This window comes from Oncorhynchus nerka, linkage group LG4, assembly GCF_034236695.1.
Source record: "Oncorhynchus nerka isolate Pitt River linkage group LG4, Oner_Uvic_2.0, whole genome shotgun sequence".
Lineage (NCBI taxonomy): Eukaryota > Metazoa > Chordata > Actinopteri > Salmoniformes > Salmonidae > Oncorhynchus > Oncorhynchus nerka.
This window is the reverse complement of record NC_088399.1, coordinates 53,946,638-53,961,660: the sequence shown is the minus strand read 5'-3', so window position 1 is coordinate 53,961,660 and position 15,023 is coordinate 53,946,638.

Genomic DNA, 15,023 nt, shown 5'->3' with positions numbered 1-15,023 from the left:
ATAACAATTCAAATATCAAATATGTAAATATGCATAAACTTTAAGTATCCAGCTTGTATTGCCCCACGTTAAGGGTGTGTCCACCAGCATAGCAGCTGCACTGGAACCAGCTAACACAGCCTGTGCCATTGAAATAAAAGTCTTTGTTGCAGGCAGATCCCTCAGCAAAGGTGGTGGAAAAGTTCATGGTGTCCGAGAGGCCGGGACATGGGGTTGCACAGGTTTCAGCACAGATTTGGTAGTAAGCTGTTGGCAGGACAGTAGAATGCTGTGAACGTATGAGAAAATAACTCTTGTTTTGTCCTTTCGCATGAACATGACTTTTAACTATGACTGAATATTAGGTTATCCGAATGTGAAAACAGAAATAAAGTTATGTTGGATTGAGAGTCAACCTGGACTCTGGTGTAAAAGTAACATAGCAAACGAAAATCCGGGACACTCAAATTAGTATAATATGTTCATTTTGGTATGTTATGTATTTATTTGTGGAAAGGGCAAGACAAAGCCTATTCCCCCTCAGGAGACTGAAAAGATTTGGCATTAGTCCTCAGATCCCCAAAAGGTTCTACAGCTGCTCCATCGAGAGCATCATGACTGGTTGCATCACTGCCTGGTATGGCAACTGCTCAGCCTCAGTCTGCAAGGCACTACAGAGGGTAGTGCGTACGGCCCAGTCCCTCACTGGGAACAAGCTTCCTACCATCCATGACCTCTATACCAGATGGTGTCAGAGGAAGGCCCTAAAAATGGTCAAATACTCCAGCCACCCTAGTAATGGATTGTTCTCTCTGGTACCGCACTGCAAGCTGTATCGAAGCGCCAAGTCTAGGTCCAAAAGGCTTCTTAACAGCTTCTACCCCCAAGCCATAAGGGCTACCCAGACCCCTCTTTTACACTGCTGCTACTCTCTGTTTACTATCTATGCATAGTCACTTTAACTCTACCTACATGCACATATTACCTCAAATACCTCCACTAACATTGACTCTATACCAGTACCCCCTGTATATAGCCTCGCTATTTTCATTTTACTGCTGCTGTTTAATTATTTGTTACTTTTATTTTCAATGTTTTACTTATCTAGTTATTTATTTAACGCTTTAAAAAAACTTTTGTAGCATTTTTGGTTAAGGGCTTGTAAAGTAAGCATTTCACTCTAAGGTCTACAGCTGTTGTATTCGGCGCATGTGACAAATTCAAATTTGATTTGATCATCATCCATTTAGTATGATATGTTACAAATTACAATTCACATGACGTTACGAATTGCAATTCGTACAATATGTTGCGAATTTGCAATATGTATGATATGTTAAAAATTACAATTTGTTGTGGCTAAAGTTAGCTAGGTTGCTCGGTGGCTAATGTTAGCTCAGTCACTAAAGTTAGCTAGGCTAGGGATTAGGGGTTAAGGTTAGGGGATGGGTTAGCTAACATGCTAAGTAGTTTCAAAGTAGCTCAAAAGTAGTAAGTAGCCATACCAAACGTAACAAATCATACTAATTTGAGCATCCTGGAATTTATATTACTATGTAATGTCTAGTCTATGAGACCAGCCTGAGAGAGTTGTAGAAAACTTGGTCTAGCATCAGAAAAAAAACTTTTTAAGGCAAAAGGTTGATTACACCAAAGTCCTGACAGTCTAACATGTAAGGAGCAACACTATGGTAAGGAGCGACAGAGAGAACAAAGTAGTCGGCGCCCGTCAAACGTTTGATTTATGACCCTATGTCCGGATGACGCGTACATGCCCAAATATGGGCATCCGGTCAGGACATCCTGGCGGGAAGGTGTCCTTTGAAGTTGTCATGATGATTTAGGTGTAGGGACCTCGTTGAACTGGGGGGGGGATGTGTTTGAACATTTCAAAGAGGATGGCCCCACACCCCCCTATTTTATTGCCCTTAGGGCTGTTGTCCATGAAGCAGTAATGTCCGCGGGGGATTGTGTTGGTGGCAGACGCATTATAAATAAGACCCAGAACAACACATGCGGCCCCAGAACACTAAACAAGATTTTTAAAATAAAACCCAGAACATTAAACAGAAAATTATGTCTCCTAGGCCAATTCTCAGGGTGCTATGCGTCTCTTGTCACGAACCCAATGATAAAAGCATTGAGAACATTTTGTATGAGGCCCCTGAATGTTTTAAAGGAGTTTTGGACACGAGTGATAGACATATGACTTACATATTCCAACCTGAGGATTCAACTGTGATGTTTTCACAGACAGCGGTCCCAAACCCCTTCATCATGCAAAACCCAGGAGTTTTTCTCCTGCGCTGCATATGAGAGAATGGCTTAAGATAAGGCTCGCGCTCTGTCAAATTGAACAGGCCCTGAGTGGTACAACCCTGCCAGGCTATGCATTGGAAGAGCTTGTATGCGGGCGCAGTGATTTGAAAGCCATAAGGATCTCTTCGATGGCGTATTGCCCCGACTCCAAAGTGACAATTTTAGCATGTGAACAATATGATAATCAAATCAAATCAAATCAAATGTTATTTGTCACATACACATGGTTAGCAGATGTTAATGCGAGTGTAGCGAAATGCTTGTGCTTCTAGTTCCGACAATGCAGTAATAACCAACAAGTAATCTAACTAACAATTCCAAAACTACTGTCTTATACACAGTGTAAGGGGATAAAGAATATGTACATAAAGATATATGAATGAGTGATGGTACAGAGCAGCATAGGCAAGATACAGTAGATGGTATCGAGTACAGTATATACATATGAGATGAGTATGTAAACAAAGTGGCATAGTTAAAGTGGCTAGTGATACATGTATTACATAAGGATGCAGTAGATGATATAGAGTACAGTATATACGTATGCATATGAGATGAATGATGTAGGGTATGTAACATTATATAAGGTAGCATTGTTTAAAGTGGCTAGTGATATATTTTACATAATTTCCCACCAATTCCCATTATTAAAGTGGCTGGAGTTGAGTCAGTGTGTTGGCAGCAGCCACTCAATGTTAGTGGTGGCTGTTTAACACTCTGATGGCCTTGAGATAGAAGCTGTTTTTCAGTCTCTCGGTCCCAGCTTTGATGCACCTGTACTGACCTCGCCTTCTGGATGATAGCGGGGTGTACAGGCAGTGGCTCGGGTGGTTGTTGTCCTTGATGATCTTTATGGACTTCCTGTAACATCGGGTGGTGTAGTTGTCCTGGAGGGCAGGTAGTTTGCCCCCGGTGATGCGTTGTGCAGACCTCACTACCCTCTGGAGAGCCTTACGGTTTTGGGCGGAGCAGTTGCCGTACCAGGCGGTGATACAGCCCGCCAGGATGCTCTCGATTGTGCATCTGTAGAAGTTTGTGAGTGCTTTTGGTGACAAGCCAAATTTCTTCAGCCTCCTGAGGTTGAAGAGGCGCTGCTGCGCCTTCTTCACGATGCTGTCTGTGTGTGTGGACCAATTCAGTTTGTCTGTGATGTGTATGCTGAGGAACTTAAAACTTGCTACCCTCTCCACTACTGTTCCATCGATGTGGATAGGGGGGTGTTCCCTCTGCTGTTTGCTGAAGTCCACAATCATCTCCTTAGTTTTGTTGACGTTGAGTGTGAGGTTATTTTCCTGACACCACACTCCGAGGGCCCTCACCTCCTCCCTGTAGGCCGTCTCGTCGTTGTTGGTAATCAAGCCTACCACTGTTGTGTCGTCCGCAAACTTGATGATTGAGTTGGAGGCGTGCGTGGCCACGCAGTCGTGGGTGAACAGGGAGTACAGGAGAGGGCTCAGAATGCACCCTTGAGGGGCCCCAGTGTTGAGGATCAGCGGGGTGGAGATGTTGTTGCCTACCCTCACCACCTGGGGGCGGCCCGTCAGGAAGTCCAGTACCCAGTTGCACAGGGCGGGGTCGAGACCCAGGGTCTCGAGCTTGATGACGAGCTTGGAGGGTACTATGGTGTTGAATGCCGAGCTGTAGTCGATGAACAGCATTCTCACATAGGTATTCCTCTTGTCCAGATGGGTTAGGGCAGTGTGCAGTGTGGTTGAGATTGCATCGTCTGTGGACCTATTTGGGTGGTAAGGAAATTGGAGTGGGTCTAGGGTGTCAGATAGGGTGGAGGTGATATGGTCCTTGACTAGTCTCTCAAAGCACTTCATGATGACGGAAGTGAGTGCTACGGGGTGGTAGTCGTTTAGCTCAGTTACCTTAGCTTTCTTGGGAACAGGAACAATGGTGGCCCTCTTGAAGCATGTGGGAACAGCAGACTGGTATAGGGATTGATTGAATATATCCGTAAACACACCGGCCAGCTGGTCTGCGCATGCTCTGAGGGCGCGGCTGGGGATGCCGTCTGGGCCTGCAGCCTTGCGAGGGTTAACACGTTTAAATGTTTTCCTCACCTCGGCTGCAGTGAAGGAGAGCCCGCATGTTTTCGTTGCAGGCCGTGTCATTGGCACTGTATTGTCCTCAAAGCGGGCAAAAAAGTTATTTAGTCTGCCTGGGAGCAAGACATCCTGGTCCGTGACTGGGCTGGTTTTCTTCCTGTAGTCCGTGATTGACTGTAGACCCTGCCACATGCCTCTTGTGTCTGAGCCGTTGAATTGAGATTCTACTTTGTCTCTGTACTGACGCTTAGCTTGTTTGATAGCCTTGCGGAGGGAATAGCTGCACTGTTTGTATTCGGTCATGTTACCAGTCACCTTGCCCTGATTAAAAGCAGTAGTTTGCGCTTTCAGTTTCACACGAATGCTGCCGTCAATCCACGGTTTCTGGTTAGGGAATGTTTTAATCGTTGCTATGGGAACGACATCTTCAACGCACGTTCTAATGAACTCGCACACCGAATCAGCGTATTCGTCAATATTGTTATCTGACGCAATACGAAACATATCCCAGTCCACGTGATGGAAGCAGTCTTGGAGTGTGGAGTCAGCTTGGTCGGACCAGCGTTGGACAGACCTCAGCGTGGGAGCTTCTTTTTTTAGTTTCTGTCTGTAGGCAGGGATCAACAAAATGGAGTCGTGGTCAGCTTTTCCGAAAGGGGGGCGGGGCAGGGCCTTATATGCGTCGCGGAAGTTAGAGTAACAATGATCCAAGGTTTTTCCACCCCTGGTTGCGCAATCGATATGCTGATCAAATTTAGGGAGTCTTGTTTTCAGATTAGCCTTGTTAAAATCCCCAGCTACAATGAATGCAGCCTCCGGATAAATGAATTCCAGTTTGCAAAGAGTCAAATAAAGTTCGTTCAGAGCCATCGATGTGTCTGCTTGGGGGGGGGGATATATACGGCTGTGATTATAATCAAAGAGAATTCTCTTGGTAGATAATGTGGTCGACATTTGATTGTGAGGAATTCTAAATCAGGTGAACAGAAGGATTTGAGTTCCTGTATGTTTCTTTCATCACACCATGTCTCGAAATCTGTCAGTTCATATGTATTTTCCAAAGCCTGCAATGATGTAAACTTTTTTTACGCCAGTGTTTAGCTTTAAATGGATTGATTACCCTATATTCATAACCCTGATGAATAAGCTGGACAGTCTTTTCCAAAATCGTGAACAATTACGTCGCTGGCCGCTTCTATCCTTAAGACATACCCAAGGTCTACATGCAAGACGTTTGATCTATCCATGGAGTGAAAACTTACAAAGCCTTGATGGAGCGTGCAAGAGAGTAGGTCTTGACGACGGTGAATTGGAGACGAATGGATGTCAGGGTTAACATACTGTATAGCAGGGCCCTTTATCTATAAGAAAGGAATAGTAAAAACGTTTACATAATTATTGTATGTTTTAAAAGGTCTGTACTAAAGATTTAGAATTAAATAAAGGGTATTAATGCTATATCTCACCCCTTAACGAAAGGGAATCTCTCGTTTTCTCTCTCGCCCGGTCTATCGCGGAGAAAATGCATTTCTGGGAAAATGGGCATGTGCGTTTCAAACAATGTTTTATTTTATACGAATACAGTCTTTCCTACAACAGCATATTATAAACATTTAAATGTTATTAAAAGTGTAGTACTGTGTCTGGTAATGATGTACAACTGTAGTCCTACAATATTTATACATAAAACATACGTGCATGTTTAACCTCTCTAGGGTACGTGGGACGGTAACATCCCACCTGGCCAACATCCAGTGAAATTGCAGAGCACGAAATTCAAACTACAGAATTGTAAATATTTAACATTCTTGAAAATACACATGCAATATGTCAAATTAAGCTTGACTTCTTGTTAATCCAGCCACGGTGTCAGATTTCAAAGAGGATTTACGGCGAAAGCAAACCATGCAATTATCTGAGGACAACTCCCTATCAAACAAACACAGACAATCATATTTCATCCTGCCAGAAAAAACTCAGAAATAACGATGTAATTCATGCCTTACCTTTGAAGAGCTTCTTCTGTTGGCACTCCAATATGTCCATTAAACATCACAAATGGTCCTTCTGTTCGCTTAATTCTGTCGTTATATCTCCAAAATGTCATTTTTTTTGGCGCGTTTGATCCAGAAAAACATCGGTTCCAACTCACGCAACATGTCTACAAAATATATAATAAGTTACCTGTAATCTTTGTCCAAACATTTCAAACAACTTTCCTAATACAACTTTAGGTATTTTTTTACGTAAATAATCGATACAATTTAAGACGGGATAAACTGCGTTCAATAGTGGATAAAAACAAAATGGAGCGAGCTTTCAGGTCACGCACCCCAACCAAAACAGTACACTAGACTAGACCCTCGTTCTGAACAGGGCTACTTCTTCATTTCTCAAAGGAAAAACATCAACCAATTTCTAAAGACTATTGACATCAAGTGGAAGCGAAAGGAACTGCAAGCAATCTAGATCCCCGTAGAAAACCCATTGAAAAAAGTGTGACCTAAAAAAAACACATTCCTGGATGGTTTGTCCTCGGGGTTTCACCTGCCAAATAAGTTCTGTTATACTCACAGACATCATTCAAACAGTTTTAGAAACGTCAGTGTTTTCTATCAAATACTACCAATGATATGCATATCCCAGCCTCTAGGCCTGAGTAGCAGGCAGTTTACTTTGGGCACCTCAGTCATCCAAACTTCCGAATACTGCCCCCTACCCCAAAGAAGTTAAATATTGCGCAGTAAAAAAAAAACTAATTATAACATGTTTTAAAAAGGTCTGTACTAAATATTCTGAATGAAATAAATGGTTTTAAAGCGGTATCTCACCTTTAAGGAAGGGGCTCTGGCTTTTCGCTCTATCAACATGCATGTCCCGGAGAAAAAGGCTTTCGGAAAAGATGTGTGCGTGCGTGGGGGTGTGTGCGTGTGCGGGACATGTATGTGTGTGTTTGTTTCATAACAAAGGGGGGTGGGGGTGTGTGTCTCTGCATGGGGCGTTTGAAACCAAAAAGGTGCGTGAGGCTGTTTAGGATTGTGTGTCTCTTCAATTGGGCTTGGCACTTTGATTCATTACCACAAATGCCTTTCAAATACGAATTTATCTCACCCCCAAGGATGTGGGTGGCAGAATATATAATGTCTAGACAACCTCCTACTGTTTAAAACAAATGTTATTTCTAATCAGCGCATATACTAACGGTCCTCCCCACCCCGGTCTATAAATTTACATCGGACACCCCCCAAGCTGCTACCCCTGAGGTTGTAGGAAATCAAAAAGGAAATACCGGCAGACAGAATATGTTGAGACATCTCTCCTGATGTTTTTGGGTCTCTAAACATTCTGGGGTACAATATAACCATTTTTGCATACAGGATCTCATTAGTCTCTCATTAGAGACATGACCGCAGAGCGAGGCTAGTGAAACAGATACTATCCATTCTGTACGAACGGCAAAAGCGCAACTCCAGACACCAGGCCAACAGCCCCGAAGAGTTATCAGCCCAGAAAAGCTAAAAGATAATCTGTGAATCCGTCCTAATGGAGCTTTCTGAAGGTGAGTTAGTGAAAATAATATATTAGATTTGGATATGTTAAGCATTTTCTGGGAATTGTTTGGATATTACAATTTTATGTGGAATCATACATTGCCCCATCTGTAAAGAGCCTTTGAAAAGCAGATGCTGAAGTGGTTCAAGAAGTGCCACACGAGTGTCATATTCAGCCCTTGGCTGAAGATGAACATTCAGAGAAATATGTGTTTTATGATTTTGAGACTAATCAGCAATCAGTGTTTAATTTGCCTATTTTTGTATCTACCATGACTTTCAAGGTTGATAAGTGGTCGGCAGAGGGGCCCAATTGTGCACTCCTCTTTCTAAAACACTTTAGAAAACCCCAGTACAGAAACTTCACGTTTGTAGCGCACAATTCTAGAGCCTATGACTTCTTTTGAACCCCTTGAAACAGTAAGGCGTTGCACCCAGTGTCATAGCTCAAGGTAGTAAAATCTTGTGTTTTGTAGACCCCGCCTTCAACCAGCAATACATTGACAGTTTAAGCTTCTTACCCATGAGATTGGCTCAAATGCCAGAGGCCTTGGGTTTTGAGAACTCTGTGAAAGGTTGGTTTCCACATTTCTTCACATCTGAGGAGAATCTACATTATAATGGATCTTATCCCAGCCCCAAAATGTATGGCTGTGATCAGATATCTTCCAAAGAGCGACAGAGATTCATGACATGATACGAGACAGTATGTCACAGCACTTTTGATTTCCACAAAGAGATGTAGTCGTACTGTGACAACGATGTAGTTATACTTCGTGAAGGATGCCTCAGATTCAGAGAAGAGGTAGTCAAAGATGCAGGCATTTACCCCTGGAGTTGTACAACTATTGCATCGGCATGCATGAAAACCTATCGTACACACTTTCTACCTACAGCATTCTTTGCCAATTCAAGTCATACTCTAGTGGGTCCATTCAATGGTTGGAGTACTTGGCCCAGGATAAAGACATTTTTATCCAACATGCTTTGAAAAGGGGTGAGAAGGCGTTTGGGCCTTATCATGTAGATGGTTTCACACAGATTGACGGTGTTGAGACCGTGTTTGAGTACAACGGTTGTTTCTTCCACGGTTGTAAATCTTGCTTTGTGTCCAAGGCCATGTGTGTTCTAACCCAAAATACTTTTGGAGAAATGTACCAAGAGTTACAAGACAAATTGGAATCTTTACAGGCTACTTATGGGTTAAAAGTGAATGTGATGTGGGAGCATGAATCAGCTTCAGAGAGCAGCTTCAGAGGCGGGTTCTTTACCACCACACAGACTCTGTGGTCTATGTAAGCAAACAGGGTGATTGGAACCCCCCACTTAGCAACTATCTGGGTGGTTTAATGAGTGAACTCGAAGATGGTGACCATATCACTGAATGGTCCTCCTGTGGTCCCAAAAGCTATGCTTTTAGGACTAAAGACAATCATGTGGTGTTGAAAGCCAAAGACGTGACTCAAAACTATGAAAATGCCCCGTGTGTAAACTTGGAATCAATCACACGCTTGATCGAAGGGTTCATTAACGAATAGTGACTTGGAGATTTTGAGCACCTACAAAAAAATGTATTAAGGATAAAAAGAGCTTCCATCTAAGGAATGCCCCACTCACTAAAAGATTCAGGGTAGACTATGACAAGAGACTGCTTTTACCTGACGGGACCACATTGCCCTTTGGCTACTGACTTATGCTACAAGCCCCAGTGTGTCTTAACCTCTTGCTCCTACCTGGCACGAAGGCGTCCCATTTAGATATCTGGAAATGCAAATGCGCTACGCTAAATGCTAATAGTACTAGTTAAAACTCAAACGTTCATTAAAATACACATGCAGGGTATTGAATTAAAGCTACACTCGTTGTGAATCCAGGCAACAAGTCAGATTTTTAAAATGCTTTTCGGCGAAAGCATGAGAAGCTATTATCTGATAGCATGTAACACCCCAAAAGACCCGCGGGGACGTAAACAAAATAATTAGCATAGTCGGCGCTACACAAACCGCACAAATAAAATATAAAACATTCATTACCTTTGACCATCTTCTTTGTTGGCACTCCTAGATGTCCCATAATCACTATTGGGTCTTTTTTTTCGATTAAATCGGTCCATATATAGCCTAGATATCGATCTATGAAGACTGTGTGATAAACGAAAAAAATAGCGTCTTATAACGTAACGTCATTTTTTTAAATTAAAAAAGTCGACGATAAACTTTCACAAAACACTTCGAAATACTTTTGTAATGCAACTTTAGGTATTAGTAAACGTTAATAAGCGATCAAATTAATCACGAGACAAAGTATATTCTATAGGGGTACGTCTGGAAATAATGTCCGGGTAAATCTCAACCAAAATATCCGGTCGGAGACCGGAAGAAAGGCAATGCCTTGCGTCTTTTTGACCCAAGAAACAAAAGGTAAGCAAATGACAAGACTGTTGACATCGTGTGGAAGCTGTAGGTATTGCAACCTCAGCCCCATTAAATGTGGTTCACCTTTATCAATGGGTTGAAGTTTTCCTGCACTTTTCGATGAAACGCACGTTCTGTTATAGTCACAGCCGTGATTTAACCAGTTTTATAAACGTCTGAGTGTTTTCTATCCACACATACTAATCATATGCATATACTATATTCCTGGCATGAGTAGCAGGGCGCTGAAATGTTGCGCGATTTTTAACAGAATGTTCGAAAAAGTAGGGGGTAGGAGTAACAGGTTAAAGCTTAAGATATAATGGCTGCTGTAGAAGGTTTTGACCCCCGGTTGCTGGTTTTGGAAGGTAGCGAACATCCTGAAATTGCACAAGCTTTTACCCAATATACTCATCATAGAAACCTGTCTTCAGATACTTCAGAAAACCTGAGGCTCCGAACCGGCCTGCTCCTCATAGGAGTGGCCGGCTGCGTACATTCCTAAAAAGTAACCGCTATGTCTCTGCGTTTAAAAAGAAACTTACCCCTCTTGAGAAGCCTAGCTGGGGCTACAGCTAAAGAACGGAAGGCCATCTTGGGTCACTGTTCTTCAGATCTCATATTATCCCTATGTGAGATTGCTTTGAATCTTCTCAAAGGACGCATTCCACTCACCCTGACCCAATTAAGAAAATTAAAGAGACAAAAGACCGCGATCAAACTCTTTGCCAATAAAAGGGCCAGTCTTCAAAAGAAAAGACATAGCATACAACAGTCTGGGGGTTTTCTTCTGCCTGTGCTAACTAAAGCGGTGCCCTTCATCACCAGACGTATTGCTGCCAGACATGGGGGTTGAACACAGAGTGTGATGGCAAAAAAAATGTACTTGGTGCCTCAACAAGTGTTGGATAGACTTGTAACTGTAATTAACTAGGAAGTTGGGGCACCAAGGAAAGTATTCAGATTAGAAAGTTATAATTTCCCAATATAACCTTTCAGATATTTTCATATCTGATCAATAGTCTTCTGATTAATGATTTATTTATTTTACCTCACGTTAGCCTCATTCCAAACGTCGTAAATTGTTGGTTATCTGCATGAACCCAGTCTTCACTATGAGTCATCCATACATCAATTGTCTTAAATAATTTATTTATTACTAACTAAGTAATTCACAGAAATGCATAAACAAACAGTAAATATGGTTACATGAAATTATAGGATGTGCCCTAGTGGGCTGAACCGGCATGGCGGCTTGTTAGACAAAGGGGCCACTACAGAGTTAATTATAACAATTAAAATGTGAATCCTTTACACATGAACGCTCACTCATTCGGGCACAATTGCAATCAATATATATGTTTACGCTCAGCGTGTCATCTTGATCGCTGGTGAAGAGTCTTTCTTTTTTAGAATTGTCCGTCTCTCTCCCTCTCTCTCTCTCTGTCTTGGTTAGAGGGGATAGTTCAAAGTGACATTCGTTATAGAATGGATGTTTCGGTGGTTGTCGTTCTTTGCGTTCAATGATGCCGAATTCCTAGCTGCAGACTAGTAATCAATATCAAATACTTGTTTTCTTATTCTGTCGGTATCGATAGTCTAAGAGTTAAACCACGTGGTATGGTTAAAAGATTCTACAACCTATAGCCATCTCGTAATTGAGGTAAGCTTGGTCTACAACCTTTGTCCTCCCCTAATGGAGAAAAACATGGTCTGCTGATAATTTCTCAAAGTTGGGTTTTAATCGGAATGGCAGAAGAGGGCTGTCCCAGGATGTCTGACCCTAACTGGGCTCAAACGGACCAGTTCCTCTGATTTAGTTCAAATCCAAAGGGAATTGTATTTCTCTTCATTAAACAGTCCACAATCATATTACCCAATTATACAAACAGTATCATACTCACTCATTCGTCTTATACAACAATTAGATGTAAAACTCATATTTGAGGCTATTATATAACTATATTATGGTAATGTGGCCACACCATCTCTCTTGAGCTTCCCAAGTTGTGCCAAACAGACCAGTTTGTAGCTGGATTCTTCACCAATCTTTTACACTTTCTCTGGATTTATATTGTATTTTTTTTATTGACATTAAAGTGGAACTGGCAGATTTTTGCAACATGAAATCTGATTAAAATCTGTTCATATTCACCCCCAGGAAGAAAATGAGAAGCGAGCACTTAGATTATTGTTATCACAGATTCATACAATGTTTGGGAATTGACGTATAGTAAGGCATTTGTGAAAATTCAATAGCAATATAGAGTGGGAAAGCAGCCGTGCATTTGGACAATTAATAGACACTGCAGCAAATAAAACCTAATAAAAACACCTGTCTCGTCCAGGACCAGCGTCTACACAGACCGGTGCACCATAGCAAATCAGAGCTACAGTAGGCCTATATGCAAATAAGGCATTTGTGACTTGTTTCGGGAAAATAGGTATATGTCACGTGTAACTACTTCACAGCTGATCCATTTGAACGTAAACTTAAAAAAAAAATATATATAGGTTTTTGGCCATAAATTCCTTCTGGAACATGTGAACTTTCACGATGTGCCTTAATAAAACAACTTGTATGCCATCTGTAAATACGACTAAAATGTTAAATTAGTTGGTTTAGCCTAGTTGGTTTAGCCACAGAAAATGGCAGCAAATTTCCCGCTAGCCATGATTGGCTGAGATAAAGAGTGAGCTGGTCGAGAGATGATTTCGGATTGGTCTGCCATGTAGCAGCTTCTGTCTATTTGAGCTGGTCAGTAAGTGTAGGTAATCCTGTCTAATGCAGCTTTAAAATATATATATTGCGTAGTAGAACTGCATAAGTGTTGCTCTCCACTTTCTGGAGGGCCGAGTTTTGAAATCAGTGGAATTAGAGTATGATAGCTAAGGAGTTGCGGAAAACACCTGTCTCCGGATTACATCTTCAAACTAAGGGCAACCGTGGCATCCGTGACAGAAAGGGAGAAGCATCTATCCCATGTACGGGTAAGACAGTCTAGCTAGCTACAATTTCAGATATTACACATTTCTCATTTTGTCAGAAAGTCAGAAGTCAGATTTTTACCTTGTCAGCTCAGGGATTCGATCCACCAATCTTTTGGTTACTGGCCCAACGCTCTAATCACCTGCCACTAGTTACAGCCTAATGTTAGCTAGATAACATTGAACCTGTTTGGTTAGCCACTTGCAGATTCATTCAGGGTAGTAACATCATTAGTTAGGATTATGGTTAATTGTAGCTACATGTCTTAACAAAAGACTTCATTATGCAAGTAACCATTTCAATTGAATGTTAATTATGTCACTGCGACAACTGTTGATAGACGTAGCTGGAAATTTGTTCTGGCTATCTACTCCTATTTTAGAGCACTCTCGTCTGAGTGTGCCAAAGCACAGAATAACTGACAAATGTTCTTATGGCAACCTCTTTTCCTATATATATTTTTTTAGGTATTGTCATTTTGTTTTTACATATAATTTAATTTATTATGTATCTTGTCAATTTCAACATAATTTTTTGTTACGTTATCGAGTTGGAAGATATGTTGGGTCAACACAGCATTCCTTGTTCACAACCCTGAGGACCCCATACCAGTCAGCACAGCCTCATTTGAGAGGGGAAGGGAATTTGTTGAGGGCCAAGATCTGATCTTCAAGTTTTCTGTAAACTTTTCCGGTACATATATTTTGAAAAGAACTTTGGTAACACTTAACCTCAAGCATACAGATGTATGATCCTATTTTGATGATCCTGTTAGAGAGAATAAAGTAGACGGCACATGTCAAACTTTTGATTTATGACCCTATGTCCGGATGATTTGTGCATGCCCATATTTGGGCATCCGGTCAGGACATCCTGGCGGGAAGGGATCACGTGCTCTAGGGCCCATATTTGGGTATCCTGTCAGGACATCCTGTCAGGAACTTATCATGTACTTATGCCCATATATGGCAAATATGTTCCTGTTCTCACTCGTTAGAGGGTGTGCTAATTTATGTATTTATTGCATCTATTCCTTTGAAGTTGTCATGATGATTGATGTCTAGGGACCTCTTTGAACAGGGGGGATGTGTTTGAACATTTTAAAGAGTATGGCCCCCCCACCCCCTGTTTTATTGACCTTAGGGCTATTGTCTATGAAACAGGAATGTCTGGGGGTATTGGGTGTGGCAGACGCATTATAATATATATATGCTCAGAACAAGACATGCGGCCCCAGAACACTAAACAAGATTTTTTAAATAAACATGGAGGTGACCCGGGCCTTTGACTCTACCCACCCTCCAGGACACCTACCTATGTCACAGGACGGCCAAAAAGATAATCAAGGACATCAACCCCCCGAGCCACTGCCTGTTCACCCAGCCTGGATGTGAACCCAATCGAACATCTCTGGAGAGACCTGAAAAAGCTGTGCAGTGGCGCTCCCAATCCAACCTGACAGAGCTTGATAGGATCTGTGGAGAAGAATGGGAGAAACTCTCAAAATACAATTGTGCCAAGCTTCTAGCGTCATACCCAAGAAGACTCAAGGATGTAATTGCTGCCAAAGGTGCTTCAACAAAGTACTGAGTAAAGTGTTTGAATACTTAAATATGATGTTTCCGTTTTTATTTTATTTTTATAAATTTGCAACAATTTCTAAAAACCTGTTTTTGCTTTGTCATTATTGAGTATTGTGTGGAGATTAAGAGAAAAC